The sequence below is a fragment of the Alexandromys fortis genome, unplaced genomic scaffold (assembly GCF_014885135.2).
Source record: "Alexandromys fortis isolate MF-2015 unplaced genomic scaffold, M_Fortis_MF-2015_v1.1 scaffold_188, whole genome shotgun sequence".
NCBI classification, from domain to species: domain Eukaryota; kingdom Metazoa; phylum Chordata; class Mammalia; order Rodentia; family Cricetidae; genus Alexandromys; species Alexandromys fortis.
In genome coordinates this window covers 2,094,734-2,111,731 of record NW_026068159.1, presented here as the reverse complement: position 1 = coordinate 2,111,731, position 16,998 = coordinate 2,094,734, and the positions used below count along the sequence as shown (strand labels likewise).

At 32.2% G+C, this 16,998-nt stretch overlaps 1 long non-coding RNA gene across 2 annotated transcripts in view; it reads left to right on the top strand.

Annotated features, from left to right (window-relative positions):
* The window catches only part of LOC126491751 (uncharacterized), a 34,177-nt gene extending 19,894 nt beyond the window's left edge, over window positions 1-14,283 (top strand). Inside the window, exons 3-5 of one of the 2 annotated variants that reach the window (XR_007589443.1) lie at window positions 8,348-8,518; window positions 12,153-12,280; window positions 13,371-14,283. This is a non-coding gene — a long non-coding RNA (uncharacterized lncRNA). Of the gene's footprint in view, window positions 1-8,347; window positions 8,519-12,131; window positions 12,281-13,370 lie in introns of both variants that reach the window. The other variant, XR_007589444.1, reaches the window with a different exon arrangement.
* Window positions 14,284-16,998: the final 2,715 nt, after the last annotated feature.

The following is a 16,998-nucleotide window of genomic DNA, read 5'->3' as shown; positions in this document are numbered from 1 at the left end:
ATCTTATAACAAAAGTTCAATGAATATGTAGGATGTCTGTTTTGCTAGATTATTGTACAATGCATACATGTGTCACATTATAGTAAAAATATGATACTTAATAGTTTTGGTTAAAGTAAAAGTTCAGCTGGAAGTTGTCACTGGGAACTAAGAGTAGCACATGTGTTCCTACCACATATTGATGTTATTAGCATATTGATCATAAACTTCTTGTTATCTGAGTCTAAAAGGAAAATTCTGTTACTTATGTTACCTGCCTTAAGCTACTCTAGCAGCCCAAACAAAGGGAATAAAACTATAATCTACTAAATATTTAAAACTTTACATTATCTCCATGACTACCAAAATAATTTAAAGGATTGTTCATTCTTTACTAGTGTTTGTCCAGTCTCTTCTTCAAATAGAATTTAGTCCATTGTTCAAAAATGCATTTTTCTACTTAAACCCTGTGAACCTCAAACTTTTGCATCTAGAACTAGATATAGGCAGCATATCATAGCTCTTAACAGTTTGACCTTTGCTTAGCTTTCTAACCTCTTCCATTCCTGCCTTCCATCTCACACACAGTATGCCTGCAACAGAGATTTCTTGCTTTTATTCAAACATATACTTACTTTTTTGACTTTTGTATTGTCTGTTGGCCTGGCTGTGCTTCACTGAGATTATTTCCTTGGAGTGGCTTCTATGAACACTTAATGTAGCACACCATTCAGAATCACATTTCCTTAACTCTGCTTAAAGCATTCAACTACTTTTCTAACTCAAAGTCCCATTTCTATATTTTCTATATTTATAGATATAAAAATATTTCCTATATGTATATACAACATTTCTATATTACTCCAAAGAAAAGCATGGTCCAGCCTATCTCAGCCATACCTCAGTCCCTGCCATCAACTTCTGTCTCAGGGTTTCTATTTCTGTGAAGAAACACCATAACCATGGCAACTCTTATAGAGAAAATCATTTAATTGGTGTTGGCTTACAGTTTTAGAGATTTAGTCTATTATTTATCATCATAGGGAGTATTGTGGCACACAGGCAGACTTGGTACTGGAGATGTAGCTGAAAATTCTTTGTATTGGCAGGCAGAAGGAAGAAAATGTGACTCTCAGCTTGATGTGAGCATCAGAAAAGGACTGGTACATAAAATGAAAATAAAAGATAGTTTGTTTTCTTTTAAAAAATAATTTATAAAAAAGAAAAAAAAACACAATAAAGTGAAGTTGAAAAATAAAAAAAAAAGAAACATCAGAGCCCACCACCAGTGACACACTTCCTTCAACAAGGCTAATCCTTGTCCATCAAGACCAAACCTCCTAATAGTGCCACTTCCTATGAGCCTATGGTGGCCACTTTTATTCAGAGTACCACAGCTACATGTCCTCTGTCACTTAAAATTTTTGTGTTCCTTTTATTATAATATTTCCTGAGCCTATGGTGGAAGAGTCGACATATATCATTTGTCTCATCCTATACTTGTCCACTGTCCTTAAACAAGTTTTTCAGACTTTTTTATATGTTTCCTTGGAAAAACTTTTTCCCCCACTCTGTAGTCCTCATTAAGGTAGACTCTGGGTTAGCCTTTCCTATATGCCTTCCATTTATACATTTCTGAAGCTTGGCATCAGTATGAGAAAGTTCTAAGCTAAACTCATCGCCATATATGGAGAATATATACAGTGTTTATTACTTAACATTTATGTTTTACTTTATGATAATGTTTTAGGATTTTCAAAGTATAATACTTTAGTATTATACAAAGGTTTGAATAATAAAAGCATTCAATTTTTCTACCTATATTTCTTGAAAGACTTCATATGAATATCTACAGCTGCACATGACTCTCACATATCAGATTCATCAGTGAACTTGTGAGTTTATGAATTCAGCTCTTCTAATTGAGTATAGTAAAGCAAAATTATTCTTGTTATCAGACCGTCACCAAAGCCTATGGCTCATTCTCATTTTTCCCAATAATTTTTGACTCATGATGTAGTTAATCTGCTACACAGCAAGTGAAGGGATTGACTTCAAGTCAAGTATTTTGATAGGAAAGTTTCCTTACCCAATAAGGCCAAAATTAGTTACTGTCCAAATTCTTGATTATTTCCCCCTGAGTTATTTCACCTGAAACTTCTTGCATTTGAATGCATCGTTGACCACTAAAGATTTTTTTCTTTTTAAAATTTAGTTCTTTGAGAATTTTCTACATTGTGATTTTTATCATACTAACCTTCCCTTCATAACTCTTTTCAGAACGTATTCCCTCCATTTCCACCTAACTTTGTATCCCTTTTACGCCCCCCATACAGGCCATTCTTTTTCCACCCAAGCTGTTATGAATATGTGGTCTTCCACTGGAGCATAGACAGTTTATCAGGAGCTGTACTTGTAGAGAAAGCTGATCCTTTCCCAGTGGTTAGGATTTGTCAATAGATCCTCAGCCAAGTTTGGGGGTGGGGTATGTATCAGATTTCATGCCCAGTTCCACTTTCCAGGATTTGGTCTGTCTTCTTTAGGTGAGAACCAGGCTTTTGCATGGCATCAGAGCCACTGTGAATTCAGATGTTCAAGTGTTCTGCGGTTCCAAGAAGATTCTTTTACCTTGTAGTCATCCAATATATTTGCCTCTCATATTCCTTGTGTACCCTCTTCTGCAATAATCACCGAATCTTGGAAAAAGGGGATGCATATATATGTCCAATTTAAGGATACACATTTTCAGCTATCCTGTTAAAGGGTAATTCCATTTTGACCCCCTTTTTACTATGTATGTGTGTATGTATACATGTATATATGCAACTATGTATATATGTATGTGTGTATTTATTAGGAAATTTGTACAGTACTTTTGTTGTTTACACTTTTATTGCAGACAATGGTGCAAAAGTAGAGTCAATATTATGATTCTTTTCTCATATACCTATACCACCACTTGCACAATTATAAAAATTCTAATGTTTTTTGGTTTGTTTCCTTCAGGCTTACATTTTCTTTAGATTAACTATACATATACTATTTTTTACTTGCAAATAATCTCCTGCAATAGGAGTAAGGACATAAATATTATTCTTATAACAGGAAAATGGAAGTTATCTGTCTTATACAAAATCACAGCATTATAGAAAAGATGAAATTAAAACTCTGGACTCTTGATCTTCTCTCCATTTTATTTATAAATCAGCTTGCTTTTCTCCTTAAATAAAAAAGAAGGTACTTATTTCATCTTCAGAGAGTTATGCTAACTCCAATTTCTCTTTGAAGAAAAATCACTTAATCTGTCAAATACAAGATCTTTATTTTTTTTAATATCATCTGCTATACCTAGCTTCTCAAGAGTAAAACTGACACTTCATACTAATTTTTGTTTAATCAAATTTTCACTAGCCTGTAACTACATTTCCTGCGTACTTTTAGTCTTCAGTACCATTTAAAAAAAACTCCAATTTAAGAAAATTTGTGCTCACAGAATGCCTCTCATGTATGGGTTCAGATCTTCCAGTCTCTCTTTGTACTGATAAGCCATGATTCTTCTATCCAATCTTGTAGTTGTCTATTCTGGGTCTAGCTTGAGCTGTCTTTTGATACTGCATCCTGACTTCTCAACATATTGTATATTTGACAAGCATTAAGAGTAACAGCTGAAGGTGCCCTTCTTCTATTCGTACAGAACGTTATAAGAGCTGTCATGACATTTGTTTTGTAATTTTCACTAACCATGTATTCCTTCAACTCAGATTGAGCTTATTAATTTGGACTGTGGTAGAACACAGAGATTAGGTGTACTTGAAAAGTTTAAAATAGTACTGTTTTGTTAATGTCTAGCCTTGGGACTTCTGTACTTGTGAAACTAGGACTCATTTAACACATTAAATCACCTTCTGTCCCCTGTCCTCTGTCCCCTGTCCCAGTGCCTTAGAGCAATCTTGGATCAATATAAGATAGACCTATAAAGAATTGTCATGGAGCAAACCTTTTTATTTGGTGCCAATTGTTCCTAAATTTTGTTAACTGGACCCTGTATTCATTTTCTATGTATGAATCTTTTATTTGCTGATTTAATAAAATGTCCTAACATTTGAATGTGTTTAACTTTGGCCTCTGAACGTTAAGAGTCTCAGATCCTACGATCTTCTGACATAATCTTTTTAAAGCTTATTATCTGACAAGATTTCAGATTTTTATGGCAAACTGAGCCCCATATATTTGTTATGTAAGTATAATTAACAACATTTAATTAATAATAATGACTAATAATTGGTAACATAGAGTGATATATATGTGTCAAGGTCAAGTCCATGAATTTTCAAAGTACTAAATTAATAAGCATCAGTTCAGGTCTGAGGTAAGTATTTTCATTTTCCTCAAGTTCTATTTCATTATATTGGCAAGTTTCTGGCATTTAGACTAGATTAACTTAGCTCCTACTTTTGAGACCACATTTTCTATCAATCTTTCAAACAACATTTATCCCTGTATTGTTTTGTCTGGTTTCCTGTTTTTGCCCTGCTGAACATAATATCTTTGATTCTGTCAACCCTATGATTCATTAGTAAGGTCAAATGACAATCAACTTTGTGTGATTCATTTTTGTGTGACTTAAGTATTTAAGGTTTTTGAGTCTTTAATTAAGAAGACAAATCTGAATCCTAGTTATACGAATATATCACGCTCTTGTCCTGTGCTCAGATTTTCATCTTAAAATGGATTAAGAGTAACCAGTTCATCAGACAATTATCAAAAAACTTTACATATAAAATTATAAATGCAATTATAAAACAAATTTTAAGATGCCATAGATATTGCTTCTTCTTTAGTGGTGAATATTAAAGTTTATTGAATTGTATTTTGACATTAATATTCTTTGCCCCCAAAGTGAAGATAACTGTGGAAAGGTGATATTTAAAAAAAAAAAATACACAGACTTTTTGTTTGAGAATTTTATCTAACAAAGGAAAGGTATCTGGACCAATTTTTAAATACCTAAAATAATGGATGTAGAAGAAAGTTCACTCATATGGCAGAATATTTAACATGTTGCTGTGATTTGAAGAAAAGAAGACGAGGATAATTAAAATAGAGTTTAGAATCAATTAGCGGATTGCTTGACTTGCTTCAGGGTCACTGCAAGAGGAAACTAAATTTTAAATTAAAATTGAATGTGGTAATAATTAACACTGGTAACTAAAAATGAAAACATATTTAAGAAAGTAATCAAGTAGATACCCTAAAGGCCATACCTTTATGCTATGTACGTTAGTGTATTTTACTAACTCAGTGCCATTAGAATATCCAAAACGTTTTTTTCTTTTTGGTACTTTCCATATTTAATTTCTTATTTTCCTCAATCAGTCAAAATAGTTTCTAGATACAAAGATTATTCAGTAACTCTTAGAAGAGGTACTCATATGCATGAGAAACATTATCTCAAGGAGTCTACTGTGGTGAGATAGACATGTAAAGATGTAACATTTTAAATAATACAAACATAGAAATCTAGAAAAAACAATTTGCTTTAAGGTAATGTGATTGTCTTCATCACAATAAGGGGTAAAAGTAGTAATAAGTTCCAGGAGGGCTTGGACATTTGGATCAGAATAGCCTAGGAAAACCCAGGACAAAAAAAAAATGGATTGGAATTTATTTCAAAGCATAAATACGATTTTGAGCTCTTTCAAATATTTTTCATCTGTTCTAAAAATGATTACTCTTGTTTCCCTATTTATATACTAAGAAGCCTTCAGAGTTTCCAGGAAGCAGAATGATGTCAAAGGATGAAGGATTGCTAGCCACAGATCTCATAATTCAGACTTCCTTGATACACCTGCTGAACAGCTGTCAAAAATTCTGTCATGTCAGTCTTTACAATGTTCTTCCTTACCCTCTCAAAAGATTTCCTCAGGATATCTATGAAGTACAGATCTATTTCTCATTTAACACAAGAAAATATAAAGAAATTTTTGAAATAAACCCATGTCTTAGGCACCATAATTGGAAAATGGGAAGCTTCCTTAGCCCACAAGAATGTTGGCTCACAAGGAAAGAGGAGAGTATAAAGTATGTAAAATGGACTACACATGCTCATTTCTTGTTTTCCTCATTGCTGACAATATACAGCTTGCCACTACTCTTGCATGTACTAGTCATTCATATTGAATTGCCTGAGCCAGATGCAAATCACTTTCTTCTTCTCTTTCCTGGGGTCCAGATGCTGTTTTCAATACAGAAAATGTGTGGTGGGCTACTTACAATTTGACATCTGCATTTGGATATAGGCAACAAATTTTATAAACTTTGCATATGGCTTATCTATTATTTTTTATACTGCAAACTCTTGGAGGTCAAAATATTTCTGCTTAGCCAGTGTGTCCATGAATTAGTATCAATTTAGATGAAGGGCAAATTAAAATCTAATCTAACACTGGGCTAAACCCTGACAAATGTACATGATCTGTTTCTGTAAATCTGGTACTCAGCATGTAAAAATGAAAACAGCTAGTGGAAACAGTGTTTTCTATGCTAAATTAAAGTTCTTGAAAGCATTGAGAATTGAAACAATTTAAATGCCATTAGAAATCCAGGGTGGGGCACATAGCCTTTGAAATAATTCCAAATCCATTTCATGAGCAGACATGGGTATGAGTTCAAATTTCCTACAAAATATAAATGAAAATTTGATTGTACATGAGCAACACCTTTGTTTCAATAGCAAATTTAGTCTTATGTCAAGAAAGCTTATTAATGATTCTGTACCTATATTCTAGCAAAGTCAACATTGTACAAAAAGTAGCATTTAATTAAATATTTTAGTTTTCATGAAAATTTTCAGAAATTAACTGACAGCAGAAAATAATACACTAAATTAACAACCATATGGGGAAATATTGCAGAATGTTGTTTAATTAAAAATTGATATTGTAATTTATCTTGTCATTTAAATCCATAAAAATAATCTATAAATTGAGTGTATATGCACTTTCTGGTAAGCAAAGAAGAATTAATTGCTAGTATATGGGATTTTAACAAAAGTAAAATATCAGTTTTTATTTTTAGCCATACATTTAAAGTGTTATTCTTAATTTAGTAGTAAAGAAAGGGTTTTGTAGCTTAATAGGATGGTACTTTTCTTTAAGTTGACAAATTATGAATTCAAATAACCGTATTTTTATTGTGAAATAAACACAAATTTGCAAGCAACATTATATTGTTACAAAACAATATCAAACTTGTTTAAATTGCATTCTTTTAAATTGATTTAACTGGTATATAAAACAATTTAATATCCAGATCTATATTGTATCACATAATTTTTGAGCAGGAACTCAAAATATACCCATCACCATTCTATTAATGCTTTCTCTGTTAAGATAAATGAATAAGAATAGCTTATTGCAAGTGTATTATCAATAAGATACAAAGGGATTCCTGGCTTTGTGGCTCATAATTAAAAACATCCCTTCTCATTTGTAACTCCTAAACACAAATGAATTTGCCTACATTTTAATGTTGTTCAATAAGACTCTTGTTTTTTAAAAAAAATGGTAAATAATACTGAGATCCGTCTTGTGTGTCCTATTAAAATTTGTCCTCAATCTAAAAAGAAAAAATGGAAAAATGTTAATAATATACATTATAATTCATACAATAAAGTAATGTGTATATGCTATCTGAATGAACAGCTTAATAGGTAAGAAAATGGAAAATGAGAAGTATATTTTCAGTATTGTTAGAAACAGTGTGTAATGAATGGATGATTCAAAGAGATATCATCATTGCTAAATGGCACAATTCTTAACTGATTAATTCTTAATTCAAATATCATTAATATATGATAAAAATTAGTAGCAGCTCTATTATGAGAAATAAATGCTTTTGTGGCTTCAATGTATCCTAAAAGATGATTAACAATCACAGAAGAAAAATAGAATATTTGTGTTTCTTCTTTTTAAAAATGTTTTTATTGAAATTGAATCATATTATTTCTCTCCCTTCTTTCCTCCCTCTTGCCCTTCTAGCTATCCTGTTTTGATCCCATCCCATGTTCCCCCATTCTTAATTTCTTTGCTTTTTTTCCTCCTATTACTGCTCTTACATATGCATGTATGTATGTACAATTATATATATATATATATATATATATATATATATATATAGACAACCTGTGAGACTTTTGATGTTTGTGTGTATATGATTTTAATAACAGAGTTTATTTCTAAATCTCATTCTACCAACTGTCATTAGTGACCTGCAGTGTTTTGTCTAGGGATAGGACCCCACAAAATTTTCCCCTTTTCACGTCAACATGTCCACTGATATTGACATTTTTCTTGTCTTGTTTCTGCAGCCATTTCTAGGATTCACTCAACAGGACAGAAATCATGCCTGGTACTGGAAACCCATCTAACTTCTCCTGGCTATTGAGGCCATGGCTCATAGAAAAAGAATCTACAGCCTCTGTTTGCTAGACCAGCATAATTAATTACTACATTCTAAATCTTATCCTTATTACTTACAAGTAAGTGTAACTACCACTTCTCATTCAAGATGTGTTTCTTTATAGCAAATGGAGACAATTACAGAAAACCACAACCAAACGCAATATAGATACCAATAGATCATAGAAATCTATACCTAAATGGATGCATCTGCATTGCAGCTCTTCAATCTATGATTTGGGGAACTTTATGAAAGAGAGGATGGGAAGATTGTAATAACCACAATACTAGGAAGCCTGCTGTGAAACAGTGTTTTTTTTTAAAGAATGGATACATAAACAAGATAAAAAATAAAAAATATTTACACCCCACAAACTTAACAGATACTATATCAATCAAATGTTAAAGATTAACTAGACCTATAACTAGACATAACAATAACAGATGCACAAACTGAATTCCATCACTAGCATCTCTTCCTTAAATTTGTTGAGGCCATGAAAGAAATGAAATACTGGGAGATCAACCAAGACAAAAGGAAAGTAAAGAGTCATGATGATTTATAATACAAGATTTGATACTAGAATCCATACAAAAATTGAAGAGGCAGTTAGAAAACTTGAATAAGGTCTGTAGATTAGTCTATAAATGTTCACATCTTGATTTATTGTTCTAATGTTATCATAGATGATGTTAGATTTTAGTCCAATTTCTGTGTCTTAGATTATTTCAAAATTAAAAGTAACAAAAACAGCAAAACATGTATGCCTGAAATACATTTTGAAATAATTGGGACTACAAAATACAGTTGCTTTCCAGAGGCTTGAGAACTCATGTCAACTTTAAAACATCTAATAAATTATGCTGGAATATGCACCAAATTCTTACTATATTTATTTTTCCTGAATTTCAACAATCCCAAACTTACTAAGCTGATTCTAAATAGATGAATAATCACCAAAAAAGATTACTATTTATTGTGTTTTAATATTCTATTACATAAAGTATTGTAATACTTAAAACCTTCAAACATCAGTAAGAACCAATATTTAGATCCTCTTCTTAACTTTGTATCAAGGCATAGTGTCTTCTAGGGTCTACAATCAGAGTGTAAATACTTTGGATAGTGCAATGTGTCATTAAATAACACAGTAGAACTACTTATAGAAAAATCTCATCCCACTAGATTAACATAGTGAGTTATTTATTCTGTGATCTTTCTTTCATTTGCATGAAAATTAGACTTTCAAGCTGGTTAGTATTGGGCTACCCATAGTCATTCAGCTATAATTACATGCAAAAAAGACATTCAAGGAAAGCATGCCTGGTAAATGTTACTGGAAATACTCGTTTATTCTTTTATGGCTAGAAGAATTGCAAACATTCTTAGAAAGTCATCTCTTTTAAGAAAAAAAAGTCATGAAAAAAAATAAAAGGCAAAAAAAAAAAGCAGACACATTTTGGTAGATAAAAAACAGAAATTTCGCTGGCGGGAGGGAGTTCCTTTATGGTTTTTGCACTTTGGCAGCTGTCAACATCTCAAAATATCATCTCACCCAAACTGTTGAAAGAAAAGAACCCTTTGATTTCCCCCTTGAGACACTAGGACTGAAAATGGAACCTTTGTAGTTCCAGATCTATCTCAGACAATATGCCCTCTTTATTTTCTAGTTGGCAGAAACATGTAATTCCTAAATAGTTAATAATTTTTATCATTTTAAATTGATTTTAAAAGGAAAAACGGGGTAAAGTAAATCTGTGCCATGTTTTTTTTTCTTTTATTACCAATCTTGAGACTAAACTACACATTTCTTGCATCATTAATAATGTAAATTAGTTTTTGTTTGTGTCTCACATAAGGCTATAATTAGAAGTAAATATTTAATGCCCAGATCAGAAAATCAAATCTAACACCCACAAATTGTGTTCTCTAGGTACAGAAAGTTAATGTGAAAAAGATTGAACAGAAATTTTTATTTATTTAACCTTTCTTGCCTTTTCTTTACTACCAGTGGATTACTTTGTAATTATTTATTAAGCAGCAGTGTTTTCATATTCTTTCTCCTTCAATCTGTAGGGGGCACAAACAGCATTAAATATCATATGTTTAATGTTATAAAATGTATTTGAATATTTATGTAAAAAATTACATCTGTGTTTTTAGTTTAGTATTATATTAATACCCAAAACGCAAATCATTATTCAAATTGCAATTCAGAAATTTATGCATTGACAATAATTTCTCATATTTAGTTGATCAATATTTATTGATCTGCTAAATTTTCAAAATCTTATTTTTTTAACATTATCAGATATCCTTAGGTGTTGCATTTTTTATTTTAGGAGCTGACAGAGTTTTCCAAATTACTCCAAATTCAGTTTTTCTTCCTTCTTTTCCTTAATCATTACATTAGGGATACCAACCAGTGTCTTTTGTATGGCTGATATATGACCTATTTTTGCCAGATTCATATTCACTATTCACTAGGAATGGTATGTGAATATAGGATAGGAATTCTCAAGCAAGTTCCATCCTCATGAAAGAGAAACTGATCCTAAGTTCCAGGTTGTCCCAGGTGTCTAGTCAATTTTCACATTAGTATAGATTTTTCAAAGAAAGGCATTTGTTTCAACAAAGGAACTAGAGGGAAAATTGGATGCTAAGATTCCATGAGTAGAAATCTTCCTGGCACTTGACGTTTCTATGCTATTGAAAAATGATGTTCCAGAAAGATTATTTTTCTCTTATTTCTACTGCCATTGTTGATCTACTGTGGGACATTTTTATATATTGAACATGGGTTCTTTTTGACCTGTTTTTGGTCGTTCCTCCATTCAACTGCATCTTTTTTTTTAAAAGCAAAATTAAAAACTATTAAATTCTGCATGGGACATATCTTCTGTCACCTTAATCTTAGTTGGATCAACCTCATTTATTTATCTTAAAATTAACCAGTTATATCTTAATTCCATTCAAAGAAAATACAGGAAGAAAATAGAGGTGTACTCTCTATAATGCATTTTACTGTACAGTTAATAAGCAAAGTATTAAATGAAGAAGATATTTGTTTTATTAAACATGTGAAGATTTAGATAAATTACATTTTAACTGAATGTCTAAAGTGATTATCTTTTTCTCCCTCCACCCAAGTTAGTTTTACATCTTTTAGGGGGTGTTTCAATGAAGGCTTTACATAAGAAATTATTTAAAAAAATAAGGGTGGGTCAATAAGTGTATATAACAGTAATAACGCCTTGTAGGTGTAGGTTTCTGGATGCATTTGGATGTACAGATTGATTGGAGGACTTTGGGGATGATGATTGGTATAGAAATGTGTAGGTTTGGATGGTTTTTTACATATTGCTTACCATTGCAAGAAACATTGGGGTTTCTTCAAAATGTGTATGTCACACTTCTTTTGGGAGGGGTTGTCTTCTCTTATGAAACCGCTCCTTGAGTTAAATTTGTAATTTAGAAACATTTAATTTTGTTACTCCTGTATATGACTTTTAACTAACATCTAAAACATAATTGCTTTATAATGTTCAAATAAAATTTCCTGACCCAAAAATACTTATATCAAATTATTATATTTTCAAATATAATAAAATTTATACATATATATATATTTATTAAGGGGTGCAATGGGGGAATGGACTCATGGGTACAACACAATGTGTAACCCGTTTCAGAGTCCTTCTCTTTTGCCAAAGGAAGCTGTGAACTGTCCAGATGCCGCTTCACACCACCTGACCTGGTCTTCACCATCCAAGTGAGACTGCGACCTTCCTCTCTCTTCTAATATGTGGTCACATCTGCAGACAAAATGCCATACCTTAGGGTTAGTACCCCAAAGCTATTGGCAAAATGAGTTCCTACAACACTTATGGATCAAGACTTTTAAATTTCAACATTTCTGTTTGCTTATAAATATTAAATACATGAAAAATGAAATACTCTGGAATCTGAATCAGTACAAAAAAGTGATCAAAAAAATTCTTCTTCTGTCTCAAATCTTTTATTTATATTCACCAACATGGACCGTATTCCTTTATGTGGATCACAAATTGCTAATATAATAAATCATTTCATATAAGTACATTAGTTGGTAGTTCTGGTTTAATATACCCCTTAGGATCTTTTGCCAGTGTATTTTAATCATTCCCTTTGTCCAAAAGGGTAACAGTGCAAATTTTTGTTATAGAAATTTCAGAAAGCAGGCTAATAGGAAAAAATCTTTTATTTTATGCTATTATGGTTAATAGAAGTGTGGGGGAGGGGTGGGTAGGTGGGGTAAGCACATCTGTGTTCACAGGTGCATGTGTGAGCATATATGTGTAAAACTGGGGTGCCAGGAATCATCCTATATCTCTCTTCTACACTATTCATTGAGTCAGGGTCTCTCAGTCAAACCCATATCTTGTTGATATACCTACCCTAGCTAGCTACCTTACTTTAGGGTTCCCCAGTACTCACCTTCCAAAGCTAGAAGACCTTTCACACCCTCTTGGCATTTTACATGGTGTTGAGGAGACTTACTAGAAGCAGTAAGCCATCTTCCCATCGCCAAGATCATCAACCTATTACCTAGAGGCCACCTATTCTGCTCACATATAGAGTCAGCCAGAGAAATATCAAAAGGTATTTATTATGCTTATCATCTCATTTGATGCTCCTACTAATCCTCTAAAGAAAAGAGACAGAATTATAGCTAGTAAGTGGAGAATACAAAACTGAAACCCAAAACTCTGACTCCTTATAATGTTCTCCATACTATAAAAGTGGTTTTAAACACCTGTTTGTTCGTTGCTCAAATAAAATGTTTTGAATAACTCCATGATAAATAAAAGGAATAAACATACATATTTGTTTGAAGATGGATTTGAGGGTTCAGAGACATAATTTACCACTTCTATCTGTTCCTTTTTAAGGTTTTCCTCAAAGCATCCTACCATCTACGACAACAGCTGCACAGTACCCTGCAACTGTATAATGTACAATTTCCAAATATTGACCAAGCTACTTAATAATCAATTGCATGGTCTCATTCAACCTATTTAATTCATTAACAGTCATTTTCTCCATTTCATCATAACTTTAATAATACTGTTTATAGATTATGATAATTATAAATGTTAAAGAATTAATGTAAAATGTATCATTATTGACCAGTTAATGAGTAAATAAATAGTTGGGAATTTGCAAAGTTGCTTTCTTCATGTGTTGTCATTAAAATATAATATTACTAAAGTTTACAATTCTCATTAACTTGTGTAATTCTATGTGTGAAGAATAAAAATATAAATCAGGCTTTTGTGAGAAATCTTTTAAAAAAGTATGAAAGATTTTTATTAAATGAGAATATTTTGTACAAATTCAGAAAAATTTTAAGTTTTATTTTAAAATATAAATTTAAACATGTTAAAACTAAATAGTAAATAGAAAAGAAAGATATAAGAAAACTACAGAAATGGAATATGTTTTGGTAAGATAGGATAAAGAGGAAAGTGCCATTTTATAAATAAATAAGATAGTTCTCCTTAAGGAAAAGGACTAAACTATGTTAAGTGGGAAAAAGTCAAGATAGAACCCACAGTAAGATTACAAAATTCAAAATTGAGTGAATCACAGACTTTTGGAGGAAAATCCTAAAAAAGTTTATATGAATTAATTAATGATTTAAAGAATTTTGTCAGGCTGACATTAATTGTACTAATTCAACAAATGAAAACTCATACATTTACAATAGCAAAGTCTTAAGTTTTTATCTGATCCCAGTAATTATCAGAAAGTCCAGACTTGTGTTCTTTGTAAATAAATGTTTATACTTGTTTTCTGAATACCTTTTAAACTTTTGATTAGTTAAGGCACAAAGTGTATTTTTTAAATAAAGAACTGAAACTTCATAGAGTTAAAATTTTTGTTTGTTTTCTATTCTGCTTGCATTGAAGTCTTCTGAACAGAACTTTATGACTTAATTTAAACAAAAAGAAGAGTTGGATAACAACACTGTTCAAATAAATGACTATTTTAGACGATTAAATTGTTTGCTATCTTGTATGTCTATACACAGACATACATGCCTGAATAATGTCTAAATTTTATGGGAAAGTTTAAAGAGTTAAAGGTAGGTATATTTACAAACAAAGTAAAAATAAATGCTTTTATGTAGTTGACATTGTATGTGGCCCTTAAACATATTAAGCAGTCAATACAGCTTTTGACATTTCAGAATTGATTCAATTTAAATGTGAGTATTTTACTATTTGGAAAGTTTTACATTTTTTTTATCATTATCATTACTCTATGTAAATCTGCTAATGGAACAGTCAAACAACTGCAATTATCTTTATTAACTGCGTGAAGGGGATCTAAATTTTATTTCAAAATTAAAATCTAACTTAATTTATAAATGCCAAAGACATAAATGAACACTTTTTTTGTCTTTCCACATTATCATAATTTATTGAATAACAAAAAGTTCAAAAGTTTTAGTGTTTTGGGTGACAGCAATTTTTCATATAATCCATATATGTTGGCAGCCAAAGACAGTACAAGTTTTTTTATTACAGTCCTAAGTAACTAATATTAACTGTCATGTCATGTGTCACAGACTATTTATCTGCATACATACTTACATATAGATATATGTGTAAACATATGTATATATGTATATATATATATATATAATACACACATACATATGTAGCGATGAGGTGAGCAGGCCTGCTTTTTGTCCTGCCCGGCTCCCACATGGTTAGCTTAGCCCTGGAAATAATAACACAGAAACTGTATTCATTTAAACACTGCCTGGCCCATTAGTTCTAACCTCTTATTGGCTAGCTCTTACATATTGATTTAACCCATTTCTAAATCTGTATTGTCACTTGATTGTTGCTTACCTGGATGAGTCTAACCGGCGTCTGTTCTGAGAGGCAAGCCATGGCGTCTGCCAAACTGGCTTCTACCTAGCATCCTATTCTGCCTACTCTGCCTACCTAATGTTCTGCCCTATCAAAAGGCCAAGGCAGTTTCTTTATTTAACCAATGAAATCAACACAAAACAAAAGACCCTCCTACATCATGTGTGTGTGTCTGTGACTAGCAGAATGAATATAAGTTATAGAGGCTGAAAGAGCTTCAAGTTGTTTAAAAAACCTGTGTTAATATGACTGTGAACCCAACAAGTGCTAGGAGGAAGCTGAAGGTAGAACTGAAGAGAAAACTTCAGAATTCAGCTGTGAGGTGAAAGGGAACAGTGGTCTGGAGCAGAAAATGGGAGGTCTGGTTAATGTTCTGATAGCAAGCAGGTGGACAGGCATGTGGGACAGACAGGTGAGTAGATTGGGGACCCAACTGAGATAGAGTCCCAGGAACAGTGCTGTCATTTTTGATACCTGATGGAAAAAATAAACTCATCAGGCATAAGCTTGTGTGGAGCTTTACACAAACACCTCACCATAATAGTTGTCTGTCACTGAATGGGGTTCAGATGGGAAAGTTTCACAGTTTCCTTAGTCTAGTATTTCATATAAGTTCTTGGACATGGCTCCCTTCTATGATTTTAATATACCCATATGTCCCTGAGGTCTTAATTAAGTCTCATAAACCCACAGGGCAGCTCCTTTTATACTCCTAGAAATAACAAATTTTGCAGTCTGGCCTAGGTGTGTGCTACCTAAGAAATGGTGCATTTCCGGTAGTCACCCAAGAGCTGTAGGCATCCTTCCCTCCTAAAGTGGGGTTAAAAACTCCTTGTGAAATGGAGCACATCCTGTAAAAGAAACACTATTTCTTATATAACAGACTTTTCTTGGGAAGACACAACAAGAATCTACTTGCATTCTAAAGGGAGCTCCCTTGACAGATGAAAGTAAGTATTGCACCAAGGGCAACTTAGTTCAATTAATGATTTTTTTTTCTTTTTTACTGGAGTAGCTAAAATGAGTATTGGTGAGCTGTTACAAGAAGCATGGCTATCTCAATAAAAAGCAGTTCCATCACCAAAACACCTATTTAAAAATGGGTAATGACTTCAGAAAATCCTGAAACCTTTATATAATCTATATTCAAATCTATATTAAATCCTAGAGTTGTTATTCAATCAGAACATATTATCTATCTGTCATCTATCTATCTATCTATCTATCTATCTATCTATCTATCTATCATTTATCTATACTTTATCATTTTTTGCTAACAAATCTTCTCTCCCAACAACTACTTAGTCTTTTTTTTCCTTCCCTTTGCTTCCCTTCCTTTTTCCCTTTCCTTATTCCTCCCCTTCCTCTTCTTTTTTTTTTTTGTTTTAACCACTAGATAAGGGTCCTGATAAATATTTCAAGTTCCTAGTCATTTGAAATTTGTTTACCTCCTGAGGTTCAAGGCCACTCCCTTTCCTTTCTGAAGAAAAGGTTTCAGTTTGGAAGGAATGTTGCAATTAGAAATCTGCCAGCCTGAACTGTATTAGAAAACAGGGAGTAACAGGGTAGGTGAGAGTAGCCTGATTTCAGCAGTAAGCCAAAATATGCAAGTGATATCCTAATTGTTACTTTCTGG